This window comes from Sus scrofa, chromosome 16 (genome assembly GCF_054392235.1).
Source record: "Sus scrofa isolate SSC_HxYL_T2T_F1_AM1 chromosome 16, Sscrofa_HxYL_maternal_Yorkshire_Landrace_v2.0, whole genome shotgun sequence".
NCBI lineage: Eukaryota > Metazoa > Chordata > Mammalia > Artiodactyla > Suidae > Sus > Sus scrofa.
Window position 1 is genome coordinate 26,164,994 of NC_139398.1, and position 21,804 is coordinate 26,186,797.

Sequence of the window (21,804 nt, forward strand, 5' to 3'; positions counted from 1 at the left end):
CGAAAGCACAACCCTTAATTTGTGATTGTTTTGTTTCAGGTTTTTTTAGCCAAACCAATATTATAAGAAGTATCACCTACTACAAAATTCCTGTGTAAATTCTTGAGACTCCAATCATTTAAAAAGTGAGCAAAAGTAATATATTAATTTAACTACAGGTCAAATAATTCCTAGATTTATAAAGATTCCTTTACATAGGAAAATCAGAAGTCCAAAGTAGAATATTTACATGAATAAAAGTCATTTGTTCTTGCATAGGAATTTCTATTGCTATAAAATGTTTTATTTTTCCCCTTTTCTAGAACTTTACATAGATGGTAATTATACAGAATGTTCCTATTTTTACATTTGCCTCCTGCTCAGCATAACATTTTACATGGTCAGTACTTTATTCCTTTTTTTGCTAGAGAGTATCTCAGGATGTGAAATTTTTATACAATTCCAAGTTATAGAACCCATGTTTATGTATTAGTGTGTGCTGTGTATGGAGGTAAATGTGATTGTTTAGATATGGGTAAATATATCTATTTTTATCATATGGGTATATAGGAGTTCAGTATGGTTTTCCTTTTTTTTTTTTTCTTTGTAAAGAATCTGTGTGCAATTGAATGATATTACCTTTATACAGTATCAAGTGATTATGTATGTGATTGGCTTTGGAGTCTTCTGTTTGTTCTACTTGTTCTATTTTTATATCTACCTTTATGTTGATGCCACTTTCTCTTGATTATTGTGGCTTTAGAGTAAATCTTAAAATCAGGAAGATGAGGTCTTCCACCTTTGTTCTTTTTATTAAGTTTTATTGAATTACAGTTGATGTACAATGTTGTTATAATTTCTGCTGTATAACTTTGTTCTTAATTTTCAAAAATTTTTATCATAGATTCTTAAATTTAACCCTAAGTATGTGTGTTCATTTTTTAATTTTTGTATAATGACTTTATATCCCATGACCTTGCTAATTAGTTTATTTCTAATAGGTTCCTATAGACTTCTTAGAATATTCACATAAATATTTAATATGTATGTGTTTATATATATGTGATAAATTTATTTCATGATGAGAGATTTTATGTCTTACAATCTGTACATGCATTTTCTTTGTTATTCTTGCCTTATTGTACTGCGTATAGATTTCAGTAAAATTTAAATAAAAGCATAGGTGAGAATCATTGTTTTATTTTTTAATCATTTGGAGAATATTAACTTTTTCAACTATTAGAGTGATTGCTGCTGTCTTTTATCATATTGTCTTTTATTGGGAGAGGATATTTTCTTTTATTCATAGTTTTCTGGTTGTTGAATTTTGTCAAGTGCTTTTCTACATTTCTTGAGATGATCATGTTTTTTTTTTCTTCTCATAATATTCTAATTTGGATGTTTTATAATAATAATGCTAGCTTTATAGAATAAGTCAATATTTCCTACCTCTCTTTCCTTATTGATATTAGTAATTTGTGTAATCTTTTTTCTTCATCAGAGATTTATTTTACTGGGTTTTTAAGCAACTATTTTTAATTTCACTAATTTTCTGAACTATTTACACTTTATATATTTCACTGATTTTGGATCTTTTATTAGTGATTCAGATTTAGGTTTCTTAATATCTTTTTGATTGATTCCTCCATCATGAAATGTCTCCTTTGTCTTTTTTTTTTTTTTTTTTTTTTAGGGCCACACACACAGAATATGGAGGTTCCCAGGCTAGGGGCCAAATTGGAGCTGTAGCCTCTGACCTACACCACAGTCATAGCAACCGTCCAGATCCAACTGACACAGACCAAGTCCACACCTACACCACAGCTCACTGCAATGCCGGAACATTAACCCATTGAGCAAGCAAGGCCAGGGATCGAACCTGCATCCTCATGTATACTAGACTGATTCATTTCCACTGAGCCATGGTGGGAACTCCCCATGAAATGTCTATCTTTATCTATGGAAATATGGAAATATTTCTTTTCTTGAAGTCTGCTTTTTTCTGATGTTTTACAGCTACTCTACTTTTCTTATAATTAGTCCTTCCATGGTATTCCTTTATTTTCCCAGTTTTTATGTTCAATCTGTCTTTATTTATAAGCAGCAAACTATGTGATTTTTTTTTATTACTCAAATGAATTTATGACATCTGTAGTTGTATAATGATCATAACAATCTGATTTCACAGGATTTCCATCCCACAGCCCAAGCACATCTCCCCACCCCCAAACTGTCTCCTCCAGAGACCATAAGTTTTTCAATGTCTGTGAGTCAGCATCTGTTCTGCAAAGAAGTTCCGTCTGTCCTTTTTTCAGATTCCACATGTCAGTGAAAGCATTCAATGTTGGTGTCTCATTGTATGGCTGACTTCACTTAGCATGAAAGTTTCTAGGTCCATCCATGTTGCAAAAAATGCTGGTATTTCGTTCTTTTGAATGGCTGAGTAATATTCCATTGTATATATGTACCACCTCTTCTGGATCAACTCCTCTGTCGATGGACATTTAGGTTGTTTCCACGTCTTGGCCATTGAAAATAGTGCTGCAGTGAACATCGGAGTATGTGTGTCTTTGTGAGTCATGGTTTTCTCTGGATAGATGCCCAGGAGTGGGATTGCTGGATCAAATGGTAGTTCTATGTTTAGTTTTCTGAGGAATCTCCATACTGCTTTCCACAGGGGTTGCACCAATTTACAATCCCACCAACAGTGTACTAGGTTCCTTTTTCTCCACACCCTCTCTAGCACTTCTTGTTTGTAGACTTCTTGATGATGGCCATTTTGGCTGGTGTAAGGTGGTACCACATAGTGGTTTTGATTAGCATTTCTGTAATAATGAGTGATGTGGAACATCTTTTTATGTGTTTCTCAGACAATTGTATGTCTTCTTTGGAGAACTGTCTGTTTAGATCTTCTGCCCATTTTTTGATGGGGTTGTTTGTTTTTTTGGTATTGAATGGTAGGAAGTGTTTATAAATTTTGGAGATTAATCCTTTGTCAGTTGATTCACTTGCAAAGATTTTCTCCCATTCTGTGGGTTGTCCTTTTGTGTTGTTTAGGGTTTCCTTTGCTGTGCAGAATCTTTTAAGTTTGATTAGGTCCCATTTGTTTATTTTTGTTTTTGCTGTCATTACTCAAAGAGCTGGATCTGAGAAGATGTTGCTGTCGTTTATGTCAGAGAGTGTTTGGCCTATGTTTTCCTCTAAGAGTTGTATAGTGTCTGGTCTTCTATCTAGGTCTTTAATCCATTTGGAGTTTATATTTCTGTATGGTGTTAGGGAGTGTTCTGATTTCATTCTTTTCCATGTGGCTGTCCAGTTTTCCCAGCACCACTTATTGAACAAGCTGTCCTTTCTCCATTGTATATCCTTGCCTCATATAATCCTCTCAATAGATGCAGAAAAAGCCCTTGACAAAAATCCAACACCAATTTCTGATAAAAACCCTTCAGAAAGTGGGCATAACAAGAATCTATCTCAACATGATAAAGGCCATGTGTGAGCAACCCACAGTGAACATCATTCTCAATGGTGAAAAGCTGAAGGAATTCCCACTGAGATCAGGAACAGGAACAAGACAAGTATGTCCGCTCTCGCCACTACTCTTCAACACAGTTCTGGAAGTCCTAGCCACAGCAATCAGAGAAGTAAAAGAAATAAAAGGAATCCAAATTGGAAAGGAAGAAGTAAAACTATCGCTATTTGCAGATGACATGATACCATACCTAGAGAATCCTAAAGACTCTACCAGAAAACTGTTAGAGCTCATCCACGAATTTGGCAAAGTCGCAGGATACAAAATCAATACACAGAAATCAACGACATTTCTCTACACTAACAATGAAAGAGCAGAAAAAGAAATTAGGGAAGCAATCCCATTTACCATCGCATCCACAAGAGTAAAATACCTAGGACTAAACCTACCTAAAGAGACAAAAGACCTATAGTCTGAAAACTAGAAGACACTGATGAAAGAAATCAAAGATGACACAAATAGATGGAAGGATATACCATGCTCATGGATTGGAAGAGTTGATATTATCAAAATGCCTATACTACCTAAGGCAGTCTACAGATTCAATGCAATCCCTATCAAATTACCAAGGACATTTTTCACAGAACTCAAACAAAATATTTTAAAGTTTGTTTGGAAGCACAAAAGACCTAGAATAGCCAAAGACATCCTGAAAAAGAAAAATGGAGCTGGAGGAATCAGGCTCCTGGACTTCAGACTATACTACAAAGCAACAGTCATCAAAACCACGTGGTACTGACACAAAGACAGAAATATAGATCAGTGGAATAGAGTAGAAAGCCCAGAATTAAACCACGCACCAACACCCAACTAATCTATGACAAAGGAGGCAAGGAAACTATGTGGTATTACCTTTGTTTCCTATGTATATACATCTGCCTTTTGATTGTAGCATAGGGTAGCATATCTAGATATGCTATGGATAGAAAATAGACCTGAAATAGATATTTCTGCTAAATATACAAAATTCCTTCTCCTTTACATGCTTGTACATTCAAGATGAACTATATAGCCTTTTATTCTCAACCAAGTAGTAAATTTAATTTCAAGTGAAAATGTTTACAAAATGTGCCATGTTCATAAAACAATTGAAATGCAATATCAGTTTAAGGATTTTTCAGTGCAGAATTATCTTTCTCATTTAGTATAAAAATATAAATTTTAGAATAATTTCAAGGTATTCAATAATCAACCTCAAATAATTCAGCTAAATAAAATCATTTCTTATTTCTCATAATTAAATGCCTTAACTATCTACTAAAACTCATTCCAAAAATATAAATCTAGTTTTATATAAAATATAATACAGTAAAATATTTTATAATTTATAATTACTGATAAAACATTCTTTCCAATTACCCTAAAGTGAATATTTGTGTATTGCACATAGAAGAATTAATGGAAATATAAGTATAGTTTTGTGTTTAGGTTACATAAAAAAGATAAACCGCTTTTTAGTGTAGTAGTTTTTTAATTCAGTGCACCTTTAAGAAGAGTTTACTAGTGTTGCCTTTGAATAATTTGTGTAACTAATATAATTATTAAATCACATTAATTTTCGTCATTGCTATTGTTTTCTGACTTATAAAATCTAACAATGATTCATGAACAAGTGATGCATATGAAGAGTTTTAATGCATGTAATTGTAATGTACAATACTCATTAGTATTGTTTTTCTGAGTAACAATGTATGTGCTTTTTCTAAAACTTTTTCTTTAAATTTGAGGTACAGGTTTAGCTATTTAAATGGCTTTATTGTATCGCTTAGTCCTTATAAACAAAGATTCTATTCTCATATGGAAAGTATTTTACTTTTTTTTGGTCATTTTGCTATTTCTTTGGGCTGCTCCCGGGGCATATGGAGGTTCCCAGGCTAGGGGTTGAATCGGAGCTGTAGCCCCCGGCCCACGCCAGAGCCACAGCAATGTGGGATCCGAGCCACTTCTGCAACCCACACCACAGCTCACGGCAACGCCAGATTGTAAACCCACTGAGCAAGGTCAGGGACAGAACCCACAACCTCTTGGTTCCTAGTTGGATTCGTTAACCACTGCGCCACGACGGGAACTCCTGGAAAGTATTTTACTTTTTTATTAAATCTTGAGAATAATTTAACAAAATAGATTCATATATTTTGGTTTGGCATTTTATCTGCAAAACACTAATTTGATATTTTCATTTTAATGATAAATCTAGCTAAAAATTAGTAAGCAAGCCACTCAGCTAAGATAAATATGTTTATTTTCCAGACATAGAAATGATTGTGTAATTTTCCTGGTTTCTTGAACTAAGATCTAGTAATTGTCATGAACATGGATAATCATAAGCAACCAATCCATTTCGCACAATTATCTGTCTGGAGGGGGAGTATCCTGCCTGCAAAGAACCTAAAGTGTTTACCCCATAATGAAGCATATCTCTTTATTTTAGATCTATCATGACATTTGAATAACTGTACTTAAGAACCAGTTGTATTAGTTTAGCTCCCAATATGCTTAAATAATTCCTTGACGCAAGCAGGCTGAGAAAAAAAAATAGAGATAATAAATTTGCAGCTAAAAGTTGGAGGTATAAGCTTTGCTAAGTAATAACACTTTAGCTACTGAGAAAACAAACCTAAGAACTCCCTCAAGGCACTGCAGAAATAGCATGGGATATTCCTAAGGACATCTCTGATTAGAAGTCCAGGAAAAATACAAATGTTAATGGTCACATCCTTACTATAGGCAAAAACTTCTGGCCTAATGGCATATCATTGGCTAGACTCTGGTGTCCTGAAGGCTGTTTGACTCTTGCAGCATTTTCTGAGTTGGAAAGAGTTTAATTCTAGTGAATAGTATGAGCCAACGTTAGCATGAGAACTACTATTTTAATTGCATAAACATCTCCTTATTTTCAGAGACATCATTTATTACAAATATCTACTCTAAAGTGTAATAAAATGATACCCTTTCATGTTAGCAGTGTCAAATTAGTGATCAATTGTCTGGAAACTTGACACCAACTACCAAGTTCCCCTGTGGTTAAAACCGTGCTGGCAGTTACTGGCCTGAGTTCCTCATGTTTCTTTTATTTATATTCAGAGTCAAATACAAATTATAATATAGAGCAAAAAAAAAGGCAAAGTTAAATAAAACACCTTTCTTAGCAATACAGAAATACCAATATCTGTTTTCAATATATGCCTATTCACAGATACTTAGATTACTACAAAAGATTCAAGAGGATTTAAGAAAAATATGAGTACTCCTTACCTAAAGGTAGAGTATTTCATATCCTAATAAGCATTTTACTAAGCATCAGGGAAAATAGTCCTAGTTTCATGACTAGCAAAATACATGCATTTTCATCTAACCTAAAAATATTTCTTTTTTGTATAGGAACCTTCAGTGATAAAACTTATTTTGCTTTGAGATATGTAAATTAGTGCAAATTCCAATCCAGGGCCAGGAAAATTTTTCTGAATCTGCCCTTCAATGTGTTAGGTAGTCAGCTAGTAATTATTTAAAAGAAAAAGATAAACTCCAACTCTTTGCCCTTGTATTAAATTTTTTGTAGACTGCTCTGTGAGTGCATAAAAAGACTTTTATTAATATTTGTTTTTGATTTCAACTCAATCATTATTGACTCTCAAAACATCTTTATGGGATGGGCCAACCAAGTCGTTGTTATACACAGTTATGGATGAAAGAAGCCCAGAAAGGGTAATTATATTGTAAAGGTCAGAATCTGGACAGTCCCCTGTACATCACTGAAAAATGGCCAAATAAGAATTTCTGTCTTTGCAAATGATAGACTTTCTCTTCAATCACAGTGCAAATGCAAAAGAGAAGATAAAAACTAATATTAACAAAATATAAAAGTTTACCAACAGGAGGAAGGGTGTTGCAGGATGAACTGATATGAGGCATTTTAAGGCTCATCTTTGAAAGATGAGGAAATTAAATCAAGTGTCAAGGAAGATTAATTATTCCATGTCTTCTTTTGTAAACAATGACAACGAACCTTAGAGTCAATAATAATGGCCAAATAGAAAATTTGCTTACTTATAAGGTTGTATTTTGTGATATAAAAAAGTTGATTCAACTTTTCTAGTATCATCTAAGCTCCTAGTTCTAATGCAGTGCCTTGAATGAGGTGAAAAAGTGGAGTTTAGAATCTTATTTAAGTATAAGAGAAACAAAGGAAAACAAAACAAAACATAGTCACCATCAAGGACTATCATAGTTGGAATATTTAATGTTTTCTTCTGACAGTGTCTTCAAAACCAATTTGGTATTGTAACATTTTCCCAGTTCCTTGAACTAAGATATAGCAATTGTCATGAACATGGAGAATCATAAGCAACCGATCCATTTTGACAATTATCTGTCTGGTGGGAGAGTATCCTGCATGTAATCAATACTGTGTATTTAGTCCAAGCAAGTGGTTGATTCTGTTACAAATATTTCCTTCTCGGTTTACTAAAACCCTAACAAATTGTACTCTACCTAATTACCTGTCTACTGATAACAGTATTAGTTACATAAGATCCTGCTCCTAGACTGAGATTAGAACTAATCTTGATGGGTGACAAACCAATCTTAACAGGTGACACAGGGACAGTTTCCCCAATACTCTTTAAAAACCCTGTGTCATCAGCAATGCAATCACACTGGTCTATAAGAGATAAGAAGTAAATAAAAAAAAAAACTAGTGAAGCAGCATGGTATGCAGGAAAAATAGATTCTTATACTGGAGAACATACTCCAAAGACAAAGTTTATTCCTGCACCACCACCCCCAACCATCTTTTTGAAGATGTCAGAAATTCTGACTGATAGATAAATTCTCCCAAATCTTAATTATTAATATATTTTAAAACATCAAACAAGCCAAATGAAACACTTGCTAAAAGTGTGGAACTTCTTTTCTCTTATTTGTACCTGCGTTAATTCTTAGATACTCTGAGCCAGTTAACTAAACCATCTAGAACAATGAGTCAAATTGACTCAATTAAGAACAAAATAAAAATAAATTTCCATGGAAATTGAGAGCTGCATTTACACAAATGCCAAAATAATGTCTTATGAATAACATTATTACAGTGAATACAAATGAAATCATGATTTGCCATTTACTTAATTTGTGCTATTAAATGCTTGAGAAGAATGTCAGAAGTGTTTTTGAAAATGCTTATTAAAATGATTTATTATAATGATGAGGTAGAATTAGTATTAAAGGATTAATATGAATCAGGCATGTGATAGGGAAGGATTATAAGGGAAAACTGTGAGGAGAGAAAAATATAACCCCAAAATATAGGTGATGTATATATACACCTTTACTGAAAATGTCTGAAGACAATTATATACAATTTAAGGGTATAAATTTTTGATAAAAATAAAATATATAACATTCTTTCCTCTAAATGTGTATCTAAATTTAAAGCATAAGTACTGATAAATCGGTTCGTATTGTCAAGATTTAAAGTTTAGGTTATAGTAATGTAGCTACTGAAAATATATATTGTATTAAAGAGATTTATGTTTTTGAAACTATCATTGTTTATTTTTATACCTTAACAATCTAGAGACATTTATTTTCAATATTTTAAAAGTATTTTATGTTTAAGCCATAATCAACATTCTTTATTTATATACATATTTTTAATTTGTGATGTACAAAGTCTATTGCCCTTTAATTTTATTGAGAAAATTTTTACTCTAAAATACCACATTGTCTAAAACTGAAGAGTTTTACTTTCAGGAGGCATCTTCACAAGCAAAGTTAAAGGGAAAAATAAAAAATTATCTGCTGAATTTGGCTCATGTATTTTGAAAAGCAGCTTATGCAAGCCAACCCAAAATTCTTCTATCATCTGCTGGAATAACAAGCATGTTTTCACACATTGAATGTTTTAATCCTATTTGTCAGGTTGTTAGCTTGTGTTTCCAAATCTCTAATTTAAACTGGCCTGCAGAATCTCTGGTTAACAAAAGTCTAGCAAAAGGAAATGAGTCTCTGTCACCAGGCTGTTAAAAGGTCAGCAAGAATGACAGCTTCACCATCTCAATTGCAGATTCTCAGCTAAAAGCCAACTGATGTCAAGATTAAGTCAAAACTGAGACCTCATCATAATAAACAGATTGTCAAAACAGCAAAGCACCGCACAGCTTAAAATAGGAAACATAGGAGCCAAGTTTTGTGTAAACAGGGCATGACAGAGAATAGGAAAGCTATCAAAAACCCAACCTACTGCTTTGTCATTTTAACACTACTCTTTTGATCTTGGAAGTTTGTTCATCTTTCCTGTGTAATTCTAGAGAGAGACTTTGAGACAGGAAAGACTATATGTTTTATGTTTTCATGGTTTTGAATTACCTTATTAATTTTTATATCTATGTTAATAAAGAAGTAATAGAAACAACTAGAAAAAGTAGTAGAAACAAGTAGTGGAAATTTGACAATAGGGAGTTCCCATTGTGTCTTAGCAGTAATGAACCCAACTAGTATCTATGAGGACGTGTGTTCAATCCCTGGCCTCCCTTAGTGGGTTAAGGATCCTGCATTGCCATGAGGTGCAGTGTAGGTCACAGACGTGGCTCAGATGTGGCTTTGCTGTGACTGTGCTGTAAGCCAGCAGCTACAACTCCAATTCAACCCCTAGCCTGGGAACTTCCACATGCTGTGGTTGCAACCCTAAAAAAAAGACAAAAAAATAAAAGAAAAGAAATTTGGCGAGAGATAATAGCAGAATCAACAAGTGAAAATAAAATTGATGGTGGATATGCAAACTAAGGACAAAATTGTTTTATTTGTAATTATTCTTTATTAAAACTATGCCTTAGACATTATATGTCTAGGGTAGAGATATAACTTTAGAAAGAAAACAAAGAAAATTTATTATTTACTATTGTCAACTTGCTACATTTTTATTATGAATGAACACTAAATAATATCAAATGATTTGCCTGTGTTATTTTTATTTTCTTCTTTAAAGATATGTTATCATGGTGAATTGCATTAATTGCCTTTGAATTCTTAGGATCAATCAAGTAAGGTGATCAGGTATTATATTCTTTACACATTACTGTATTCAGTTTATTTATATTTTGTTTGAAACTTTTATATCTATGTCAGGCTAGCCTCAGAACCTTTTTATCTATTCTCTGGAGGAGAAATTATCTGAATATAACATAATATAACATTTAAATATTTGGTAGAACTAGAATTATTTATTTGAGCATGCTGTGTTCTTTGGGTCAAGATTTTTAAACTACCAATTTAGTTTTATTAATGGTTGAGACTTTTTCTAGGGTGGATTTTGGTTTGCTAGAGCTTCCATAATAAAGTACCACAGTCTTTATGGCTTTAACGACAGAAACTAAGTTCTTCCCTGTTCTAGAGGGTGAAAGTCCTGAGATCAAGGTGTGGCCAGGGTTGATTTCTTCTGAGGCCTCCTTCCTTGGCTTATACATAGCCATTTTCTCCCTGAGTCCTCACGTGGTCTTCCCTTGATGTCTCAAAATTTTTTTTAATTAATGGAAGATACTATTGAGAATGGGCTTGTAAATAAATTCACAATTATATAAGAGGTTAAAATTATATAATTGCATATGAAAGTGTGAAGTTAAATGCTATAAACGAGAATATTTTGCAGTGAGACATCTTGTGTCATCATATATATATACACAATAAAATAAAGTACAAACAACATATATTGAGGTCATATTATGCACCAGATTATGTTCTTGGATTTTGAAATAAATTAGAGCATGAAAGACAAAACTTCCCACCTTTATGGTGTTTATGTATTCATAGTAGCTGGGAAATGTAAAAATATAGATAGATGGTTAATACCAACTTGGATGTCCAAATATGTGAAGGAGGGGTTATGTTGGGAGAGTTCCAATTTTAAATAGAATCGAAAGTTCAAGACAGGACTGATTGAGAAAAATATTTTGCAAAGATCTTCATAAGATATATCATAAGAATCTTCACTAATACTTTTAAAATAATAACATGATTAATTTTAAAACACATAAAAAGGGAGTTCCTGTTGTGGCTCAGTGAGTTAAGAACCTGACACAGTGTCCATTCTGTGAGGATGTGGGTTCCATCCCAGGCCTTGCACTTGGTGGGTTAAGGATCTGGCCTTGCCTCAAGCTACCATGTAGGCCGCAGATGCAGCTCGGATTCGGTGTTGCTGTGGCCAGTCGTTGTAGCTCCTATTGGGCTCGTAACCCCAGTACTACCATATTCCACAGGCACAACCTTAAAAAAAAGAGAGGAAGGAAGGAAGGAATAAAACACTTAAAAAAAAGAACCTTGGATGAAAAAGGCTGGATACATGTGCAGATATATGTTAAATTAAACATATAAAAATTAATGTAGAGGTTCCCATTGTGGCTCAGCGGTAATAAACACGACTAGTATCCATGAGGATGTGGGTTTGCTCCCTGGCCTTGCTCAATGGATTAAGGATCCAGCGTTGCTGTGAGCTGTGGTGTAGATCTCAGATGCGGTTCAGATCCTGTGTTGCTGTGGCTGTGGTGTAGGCTGGCAACTACAGCTCAGAATCAGTCCCTAGCCTGGGAACTTCCATATGTTGCAGGTGTGGCCCTAGAAAAAAAATTAATGTAAATGTTAATGGTAGGTGATGGATATTGAGTGTACATTTCTTTTACCTTTGCAGAATGTTAAACATCTTAAATAAATGTTGGAAAAAATATAGAATCTTCTCTGTACACATAGATTCTATTTAACACATTGTTCCTTTACTTTCTTTTTTTTTCCTTTCTCAGACCTTAGGCCTATACCTCTAAAAATTACATATGAGAAGTTACTTTAATCTTTATTTTCTGTTCTATTTTGACAACTGTTAAGTCCCAGAAATCATGTTTACTTTTCTCACATGACTTTGTATTCAGAACTTCACATATAAACATTAACATTCTATGTAAACTTTCTTCCTAAATTTTAGCACATGGAGAAGCCATAAGGGGATCCTCAGATAAAGTCATACTGGAAATTACATTAGAATTAAGTTTGCATATCAAAAAGGCAAGAACACAGACTCTAGAAATGCATCATGCCTTTTTGAAATATGTACAGAAATATCTGCCTAGCCACTACCAAATTATTCGCTAACTCCATGAAAGGAACAGGTTCAACAAGTCAAAGACAAAATGTCACTATGCATTCAGTTGCAGATAAATTTTTGAAATTCTAATTCATAATTGCATTTTATAGATTATTTAATGATACCGTTAAAGTTACATGCATATATATTGTTATCAATTATTGTTAGTTTTTTTTTTTTTTTAAGAAAGCAACAAATCCAAGCTCCCTTTTTAAAAAGCTTTATTCCTATACCAATGCATTTTCTATGGTTAAAGACACACTAATTAAAGAGGAAGTCTCTAGGGAGTTCCCATTGTGGTGCAGTGGAAACAAATCGGACTAGTATCCATGAGGATGCAGGTTCAATCCCTGCCCTCGCTCAGTGGATTAAGGGATCTGGCATTGCTGTGAGCTGTGGCTGATGTAGATGAGGTTGTACATGCAGTCGTAGATGTGGCTCAGATCTGGCATTGCTGTGACAGTGGCATAGGCCAGCAGCTGTAGCTCTGATTTGACCCCTAGCCTGGGAATTTCCATATGCCATGGGTGCAGCCCTAAAAAAGCAAAAAAAGAAAAGAGAGAGAAAAGTGTCTAATTTCCAAAAGTTGGCTCCAGTGAATGCAAGATACTTTGTGTCTGTCCCTGGTACCTAACAGATGTTCACTTTTGTTGAACTCCTTAACTAAATCATCACAGCTCAAAATATGGGGTATAGCAATCCAGCAAGTCAATGCATATTGATATGTTTCTCTTTCATTACTATATACAGATGTTCCATTTAATAGTGTGCAAGATGGTGTCTCATCTTTTTTTCTTTTTGTAATTTTTTTCTTTCCAATTCTTCCTATTAGCACAATCAATGATTTTAGATGGAAGTTTCTCAAGAGAATATGGGGCCTGATCACATTTTCATGTTTTTAAGCTAAATTTCTTTATCTTCTTTGAACATCAATATAATCACCTGTAAAAAGTGGATAATTACATTGATCCTGTGAAAGATTGGCAAGAAGCTATAGTATAAGGATCCCTTCTAGGAATTCTGAAGGGTGGAAGGTTTTAATGAATTCCATTATCACATTGCTAAGCACCACTCTATGTAAGTTTATCATATGATTTAAATTATAGGGATTTTTTTTCTTTTTAAAATTTATCTAGTACATTTTTCATAATAAACTATATTTAGATATTTCAAATGCTGTATTTTCTTTAAGACCTTTTTTTTAATTCTCCTTTTTTTTCCATATTAGTATTTATTTATATACTTGTTAAACACGTGCTCAAACTACAACAAAACATTTAGGTGATTTCATACCAAAAACTGACATTGTAATGCTTTTTTTGACAAATATTAATACCCTCAAATATAACAACACACATATTTCTAAGCTATCAATACCATTAGCAGCACAGAAAAAATTAATATATAACATTTTCTTTTTTAAAATGGATGAAAACTTTCTGATCTATTTCAATATTTAAGGTAATATTATATATTGTTAATTATGAAAGCAATGCTAAACTTTAAATAATAGACAACCTCACCGACTGCATGTACAACCTCACCTACATCAGCCACAGCTCACAGCAATGCCAGATCCCTTAATGCACTGAGCGATCCCTTAATCCACTGTCAATTTTCATGAAAGTAGTGTTGGTAGATAGAAACTTGGCAGGGAGTGAAAGCTGAGACTCACCAGGAATTGCTCTTAGAGAAAGAAAGCCACCTTGTCCAAGGCTATGTCTTGTTCTTAGAGCAGCACATGTCCAGTGACTAATTCTGGTCAGATTTTAAGTCCTGGCCTCCTAGTTTCAAGATCCATCCTAGCTCCCAAGCTGTGCTTTGAACCAGCTGAGTCCTTGTGCCACAATGTTCAAGTTCTACTCCTGACCCTGTCTAATCCTACTTCTCAATACAGGCCTTTCTGATAAAAAAACAAACAAACAAAAAAAAAAAAAAAAAAAAAACTGTCTCAACAGATTACCTTCCCATCTGTCTCAGGTCCTATGGGCCTATTTTCTGAGGAACCAAAGATGAGGAATTCTTAGAAAAAAATAAAAATATGTTCCTAAGGATTTTTAAAATTACCATTCTTCTTTCTATAACAATTGATAACTACAGTGAATTTCTGTTTTACCCACAATATTCAGGGAGGTGCTTAGGTTGTAATTTTAAATCAGTTAGTGCTGGGAGTGTGGCCTTCCGTGCTGGTGTGATTTCTCTAATTTCCTTGTATGCATAATGTATTATTCATAGAGCAAACTCATGATATAATGAACTAGATAGTATAAGAAGGCACACTTAATGAATTTTCTAACTTGGGTTAAACATTCTGAGTTAAGGCATGTTTTAGTAGATAAACATAGGATACATGCTCATCTTTTAATGACTGTTAGTATTCACAGATGGAATTCTACAAACTGTTCATGTTTGAAAATCAATCTCAATTTCAAGACCAAGACAAGATGCAGAGAAAAAAAATGAGCTCCATATTTATATTTCTCAAATCAACTGAGCAATCTCTGTAACCAGTAGGTAGCTTAATAAAAAAAAAAAAAAAATAAATGCTGTTTACTTCTGATATCTTAGAACTTAAAGTGCATTTATAAATTTCTATTTTAAAACTTATAAGAATAACCTTAGTAAGAAAATCTCATTGATATGCTGTCAGCACTCAATTGTAAGCCGTGATGTCAAAGACCACATAGTTTTTTAAAGTGCTAGGAAATGCAACACAAAACTAACAAGTGATCGGAACATCAAACACATGTAATAATATTACAATCCAATTGTTAGCAAAACCCAATTTTTCTCAGAAAAAGAAACAAATATTACAGGTGAGCTATTATACTATTAACTCCTTAACAAAAATGTTACTAAATAATAGCTTCTGGAAAACTTTTGATTTTACATTTTTCCTTTCACACTATGTGATTCGGTACTCCATTTCACAGAACAATGCTCCACTGAATGCTGTCACTCTCGAAAATGGTATGGTAGCTGTCAGTGACTTTCAAAGAAAACTGGATAATATATACATATCTTGTTTTAATGTGTTCAAAACACATGGACCTTTTTGGTGTTAGGAAAGAGTAAAGAATGTACCAGAAGGTGAAGCATAGCTCATGCTGTGGGGCCAAGCAGCATGAAACCGTATGCTTCATTAAGGATTCTCCTGGTAGCAGCTGGCCAGTGGATCATGAAAATGAATCAGAAATATTTGGCTTTTTTTCCCCTTATTCTCACTTTCTGCATTCACAAACAATTATGAGCAGTTGGAGTCCACCTTTCAGTGTGTAGTATTTCCGTTCTCTGCTTTTAACTCTATAAATTTCTATTATAAAATCATATGCCAAATTAATGCATTTGTTACAGATAACAACCCCATTTGAAGATCTTTAAGTTGAGAATCTTCCAGTAAAAATGGATGTTAGGAAATAGCTTTTTTTAAGTGGAAAAATTCCCTCAATTGTTTTGAAGTAAGTCAAAGTACCCTTAAAAAGAACAAAATGAGCATAGGCATTGTGTGTCTTTCTCAAGGAAACAAAGCAAGATGATAAATCGGAGTAGTATTTAACCTCATTTTTGAGAGTTATAGTGCTGTTGTCTCCCCAGACCTTGCAGGAGCAAAAAGAACAGGGATGTTCCTAAGAATCTTTTATACCATACCATACCATGTAATGCTGGTAATTCCAGGGTTGGATATATGTTGTTTCTGAATAAGTATACCTCAATATGGTATTCTACTATTACGAAAAAAAAAAAAAAGAGTGCCTGTAATGGAAATGGGGGAAGCTTCATGGCATCAAAAATATAAATTACTCATTAAAATTAGTACCTACAATTAGTTGGACTTCCATTTCAAGATAAGCTTGACTCATTACCAATAGATAATGTATTTTTTTTCTCTAGGGGTTCAATATTGCTTACTCTAGGAGTTCTTTTTGTGGCTCAGCGGGTTAAGGTCTTGGCGTTGTCTGTGAGGATGCAGGTTTGATCCCTGGCCTTGCTCAGTGAATTAAGGATTTGGCCTTGCTGCAGGCTGCATCCAGTATTGCTATGGCTGTGGCTTAGGAAACAGCTGCAGCTCCAATTCAACCACTGGCCTGGGAACTTCCATATGCAGCAGATGTAGGTGCAGCCATAAAAAGAAAAAAAAAAAAAATTATTGCCTACTCCAGCCAACAATGTTAACCAAATGAATTACTTAACTGTACTTAATTGAAGAGTAAGATTTCAGTCCTGTTTATTTTTGAGGGTACATTTTTAGAGTCTCTGAATACAACTGACACAATTTATATTCTCAAATCATTATGATGGTCTTAACAATCAAAATAAAACTGCCTTAAACACAGAAAAAAGAACTACCCAATCAACTGTATAATTGATTGGTGGAGCTTCTACTGCAGGGAAAGTAACTTTAAAGAATATCTGGAATTGTTAAAACATAATAATTGTTCTACAGTCTCTTTTATTTCTAGAGTGATTTAGGCGTAGGGAATCCCTGTCTAAACATTGATATAGTTCAAGAAGAGAAATAAATTAGAAAGCAATATATTTTTGAAATGGATTGAAAAAATAGAAATGAGGCAAGATTGTTATCTATTATTCTAAAGTACTGGGTAATTTTACATATCATGTAATCAACCATGTGATGGTCTCTCTAACCAGCAGACTCACTTCATACATCATTTTTGAGGTAATCATTTTACACAGTGAAGCAGGACTATTTATTTCACTTGAATAGTTATGATTTAACTTTCATTTCTGTCGGCGTTAACCTTTTTGCCTAGATGAAATTCTCAGGTTAATTATATAGGACCAAATTTTTCTTATTGAAAATGCCATTGAAGTTTCTCAAATCATGAAAGTTAGTACAAGCTAGATGAAACCTATTAATGATCTTTCTTTCTCAAACTTATTCAGATTATTTCAGTTTTTTTTTTTAAATAGCATCATGTATAAATTCAAATAATGTTCCTCCATCCTTTATTATAAAACTGTTCTTTACTTTTTCTTTGTGTTTTGTCTTTTTAGGGCCATACTTGTAGCATATGGAGGTTCCCAGGCTAGGGGTCTAATTGGAGCTACAGCTGCTAGCCTACACCACAGCCACAGTAATGCCAGATCCAAGCCACACTGGTAACACCACAGTTCACGGCAATGCCAGATCTGAACCCACTGAGTGAGGCCAGGGATCGAACCCCCACCCTCGTGGTTCCTAGTCGGATTCATTTCCACTGAGCCACAACTGGAATGCCATAAAATTGTTCTTGTCACGGTCAATGGTGACTTGCAAAATGACAAATCTGAAGGCCATAACACTTAAAAAAAAAAAGTCTTATGTGACCTATCCATGGCATTTAATGGAGCTGGTTCCAGTTTTCTTCTTGAAACACATGTACTTTCTTGCTGCCTTCTCTTCATGGGACTAGTCATACCCAGAGCTTGATTTTACACTATTCCATTTATTTATTTATTTATTTATTTATTTATTTTTATTTGTTTGTTTTGTTTGTTTGTTTATGTTGCATCTGCAGCATGTGGAAGTTCCTGGGCCAGGGATGGAACCTGAACCACAGCAGTGTCAAGCCTGCAGTGAAAATGCCACATCATTATCCGCTGAGCCACAGGAGACTCCTGCCCCTGTTTATCTTTAATCCCACTAAAGGGAAACTTCTTAAACAACATGATTCAAAATAACGTCTATGTGCAGGTACCTTCACATTTATCCCCTTTCCAAGAAGAGTGCCAGAACTCCAGACTCATATATATAACTAATGGCCTACTTGACAACTCTGTCTTGTTGTCAAGATATATACAGTTTGTAAATGCAATATGTCCAAATTTGAATTCCCAACTCTTACTGTACCACAGCCCTGTTCCTTCAGTATGCCACAGTCTATAGAGTTGCTCAAGTTCAAAACTTAGAATGTACTCTTAATTTGTCTTAAGTCTCATGCTGTATTTATTTTGAAGATTTGTTAGGTTTAACCTCAAAGTATAAACCTAGGTATCCAATGGTACCCCTTTCTAAATTGTGGTTGCTTTAGTCAAAGCACTGTATGATAACAACTAAAGCAATTGCTTTGTAATTGATTTCTCTGATTCTGTTATTGCCTTTCTATAGATCAGTTTATTCATAACAGCCAATTATCAGAGCTGCTTTAACTAAAATATGCCATTTTTTTAATATCTTGGATACCTAAAATTCATTCTGATTTTTCAAATTTGAGAGTATAAAGTCTGTCTGCCTGAAATGGCCTTAACCTATTTCTTCATGAGGCAGACCCCTTGGTATCCAAGACCTAGCTCAAATATTACCTTGTCAGGTGATATCAAATTCATTCATTTTATTCTGTGCATTACATTTGAATTTATAATTTTGTCCCCTTTTATTATTTTTTATTATCTGTCTCCCCTTTTAGAATCTAAACCTATCTCAGTAATCTAGTTCTTAACCCTATTCTCAATCCTCTCAAAATATCTGATTAATACAATGTGTACACTAAATATTTATTTTTCAACTAGATAAATTAAGTGCTTGGTTATTTTTTTCTTTATACAAACAAAAAAAAATCACCAAACAAGGGCTAGCAATCATAAATGTTAATCTGTTCTAATAATGACTAGCTTTTCTCTCATAAATATGTGCAAATCACTTCACTTCTTTGTGTCCCAATTTTTCCAAGGGATTTGGTTAAATCATATCCAAGCTCCTTTCCAGTGTTTCTATCTCATTGATTAAAAGAGTATATAAACTATAATATTATATTTATTTTTATTTTATTTCATTTATCTCCCTTAGGTTTGAGGCACAGTAGGGGATTTCATCACTTAAAAAAATAAGAGGCAGTATTACACCTAGAAGAGATGGAAATACACTATTCCAGAGTTCTGATTTGCCAGATCTATCTTACAACCTTTTCTTATTAAAAGTTAGAGAATCGGAAGCTCTTTTTGTAGCAACGTATTCTTCAGACCAACTCTGATTCACTAGCAATAAGCATTTCACACCATGTTGCAATCATTACCAAAAAATTTGACTTGAACACATGAATGGAATTGGTTCTCCAATTGCCAATTAAGTCATCTCTACTTTTCCAGATGTTAATCTCCATTATAGAGCATTAGATTACAATGTGGGAGAAAAAGAAATATATGTATTTTCTATAGAAGTAAGTCTTAGGAGGATTATATGTATATTCTACTGTGATAAAAGTCACACACTAGCATAGTAGGAGATAAATTTTACTATAATTTATATCCTTCTGTTTCTAATTAATATTTATTTTTCTAAAATGCATGACTTAGGATCACTTAAAAAGTATATCACAATCATGATTTTTAATTTATTTTGTGTGCTGACTGACTTTTTAAAAGTGTTTCCCACAAATAATAGATGCTAATGGCAACAAAATAAATGATGATATGCAGAAACATATTCATACTTACAATGCAAATTCCTTAGGTTTCTATTAAAAATAATTTGTGTACCCTTTACACTTTTCTCTATGATCATCAGCACACATAGATACTTACACACTCACACAGTTAATTTTATTTTAAATGACATCCTTAAATACATTTACATGTATTTATCTGTTTTCTCTGAAAATTTGACCTATACCCTTGCCAAAATTTAGCAATTTAAATATTTTAAATAAATATATTCATTTTATATATTCTCTATGATATATATGTATATTATATTCACTATTCTCTATTGTTCTCCTGTTTATGAACATGCAAGTGGCCTCACAAATTTGCATTTACTCACTTACTTCCTAAATAACAATTTTCCTGCATCTTTTGATTTAAGAAATTTTCTTTTCTTGAATTTCTGTAGAGGTGAAGTCCAAAATGTTAAAGTTCTATTTTTAAAAGCATTGTCTATATTTAAAGTATTAATAGAGTCCCTCATGATTTTTCCAAATTATTTTTAAGTGGTTATTAACAATAGAATATATGAAGTTATCTATTGCCCGCAATATTACCATTCCTAATGGATAGCAAAGAATTCATTGATGTTTTGATTTACATCCACCAGTTAATTAATGCCTGAGCATAAAAGTCTTTCCATATAGCTATATTAGTAATATTATTATTATGGAGTTCTTACTGTGGCTCAGCAGGTTAAGGACCAGCATTGTCCCTGTGAGAATAAGAGTTCAATGCTCAGATCTGGTATTGCCTTCAATCTACGGTGTAGGTCTCAGGTTGCAGATGTGGCCTGGATCCCGTGTGGGCTGTGGTGTAGACTAAACCTGCAGCTCTGATTTGACCCCTGCCCAAGAACTTCCCTATGCCCCAGGCGCAGCCATAACAATTACAAATATGTGTATTAATACTACTCTTCTATTATTTGTTTTTCCTGAGTCTTCATATTTATTTACATCTTCTGGAACTGTCTTTTTTCTTTCCATTTATCTACTTGGTTATGTTCATATGCATTTTCTCTCTATTACTGGACCTTTATAAAAAATTTTATCATCTGGTAGAGAATACCTTCTTCATAACCTGCTTTTCATTTGTTCTTATTATTTAATTTGAGTTAGTACAAATTACATTTTGTAATGCAACTAGTATAGTTCTTTATTATGTAAAATTCTAGTTCAAGAAGATATATATTCATATCTGATAATTCTTAAGACCAAATATTCTTACCATCACACACATATTATATAATATAAAACAAGTGAATGTGAAAAAAAAGCCATGGAAGTCATGATACAACTGCTTATCAGTAATGATAATAAAAATAGTAATGAGCATCTATGTAAATGAAATATATTTTAACATTGTATCAATCCCTTAATGAAATAATGCCATGTGCAGTAACGTGCATGGATCCAGAGGTTACTATGCTAAGTGAAGTAAGCCAGGCAAAGGCAAATATCATATGATATCACTTATATATTGAATCTGAACAAGGATACAAATGAGCTATTTACAAAACAGAAATAGATTTCACAGATATGAAAATCAAACTTATGGTTACTAAAGGGGATAAAAGTGGTGATAAATTAGAAGGCTAGGGTTGAAATATACACCCTACTACTATAAAGTAGGTAACCAACAGAGGGCTCACTTTATAGCACAGGAAACTATACTAAATATCTTGTAATAACTTATAGTGGAAGAGAATGTAAAAAACACAATACATATTTATATACATATATATAACTGA

At 33.3% G+C, this 21,804-nt stretch overlaps 1 protein-coding gene and 1 long non-coding RNA gene across 5 annotated transcripts in view; both read left to right on the forward strand.

Moving 5' to 3' along the window:
- LOC146395472 (uncharacterized) overlaps positions 1 to 21,804 on the forward strand; it is a 491,363-nt gene that overhangs the window by 199,077 nt on the left and 270,482 nt on the right. The gene's annotated exons all lie outside the window — the stretch shown is intronic.
- On the forward strand, positions 11,635 to 15,443 carry LOC146395473 (uncharacterized). Its single transcript, XR_014830850.1, has 2 exons — positions 11,635 to 12,998; positions 14,211 to 15,443. It is a non-coding gene; the product is annotated as an uncharacterized LOC146395473 (long non-coding RNA).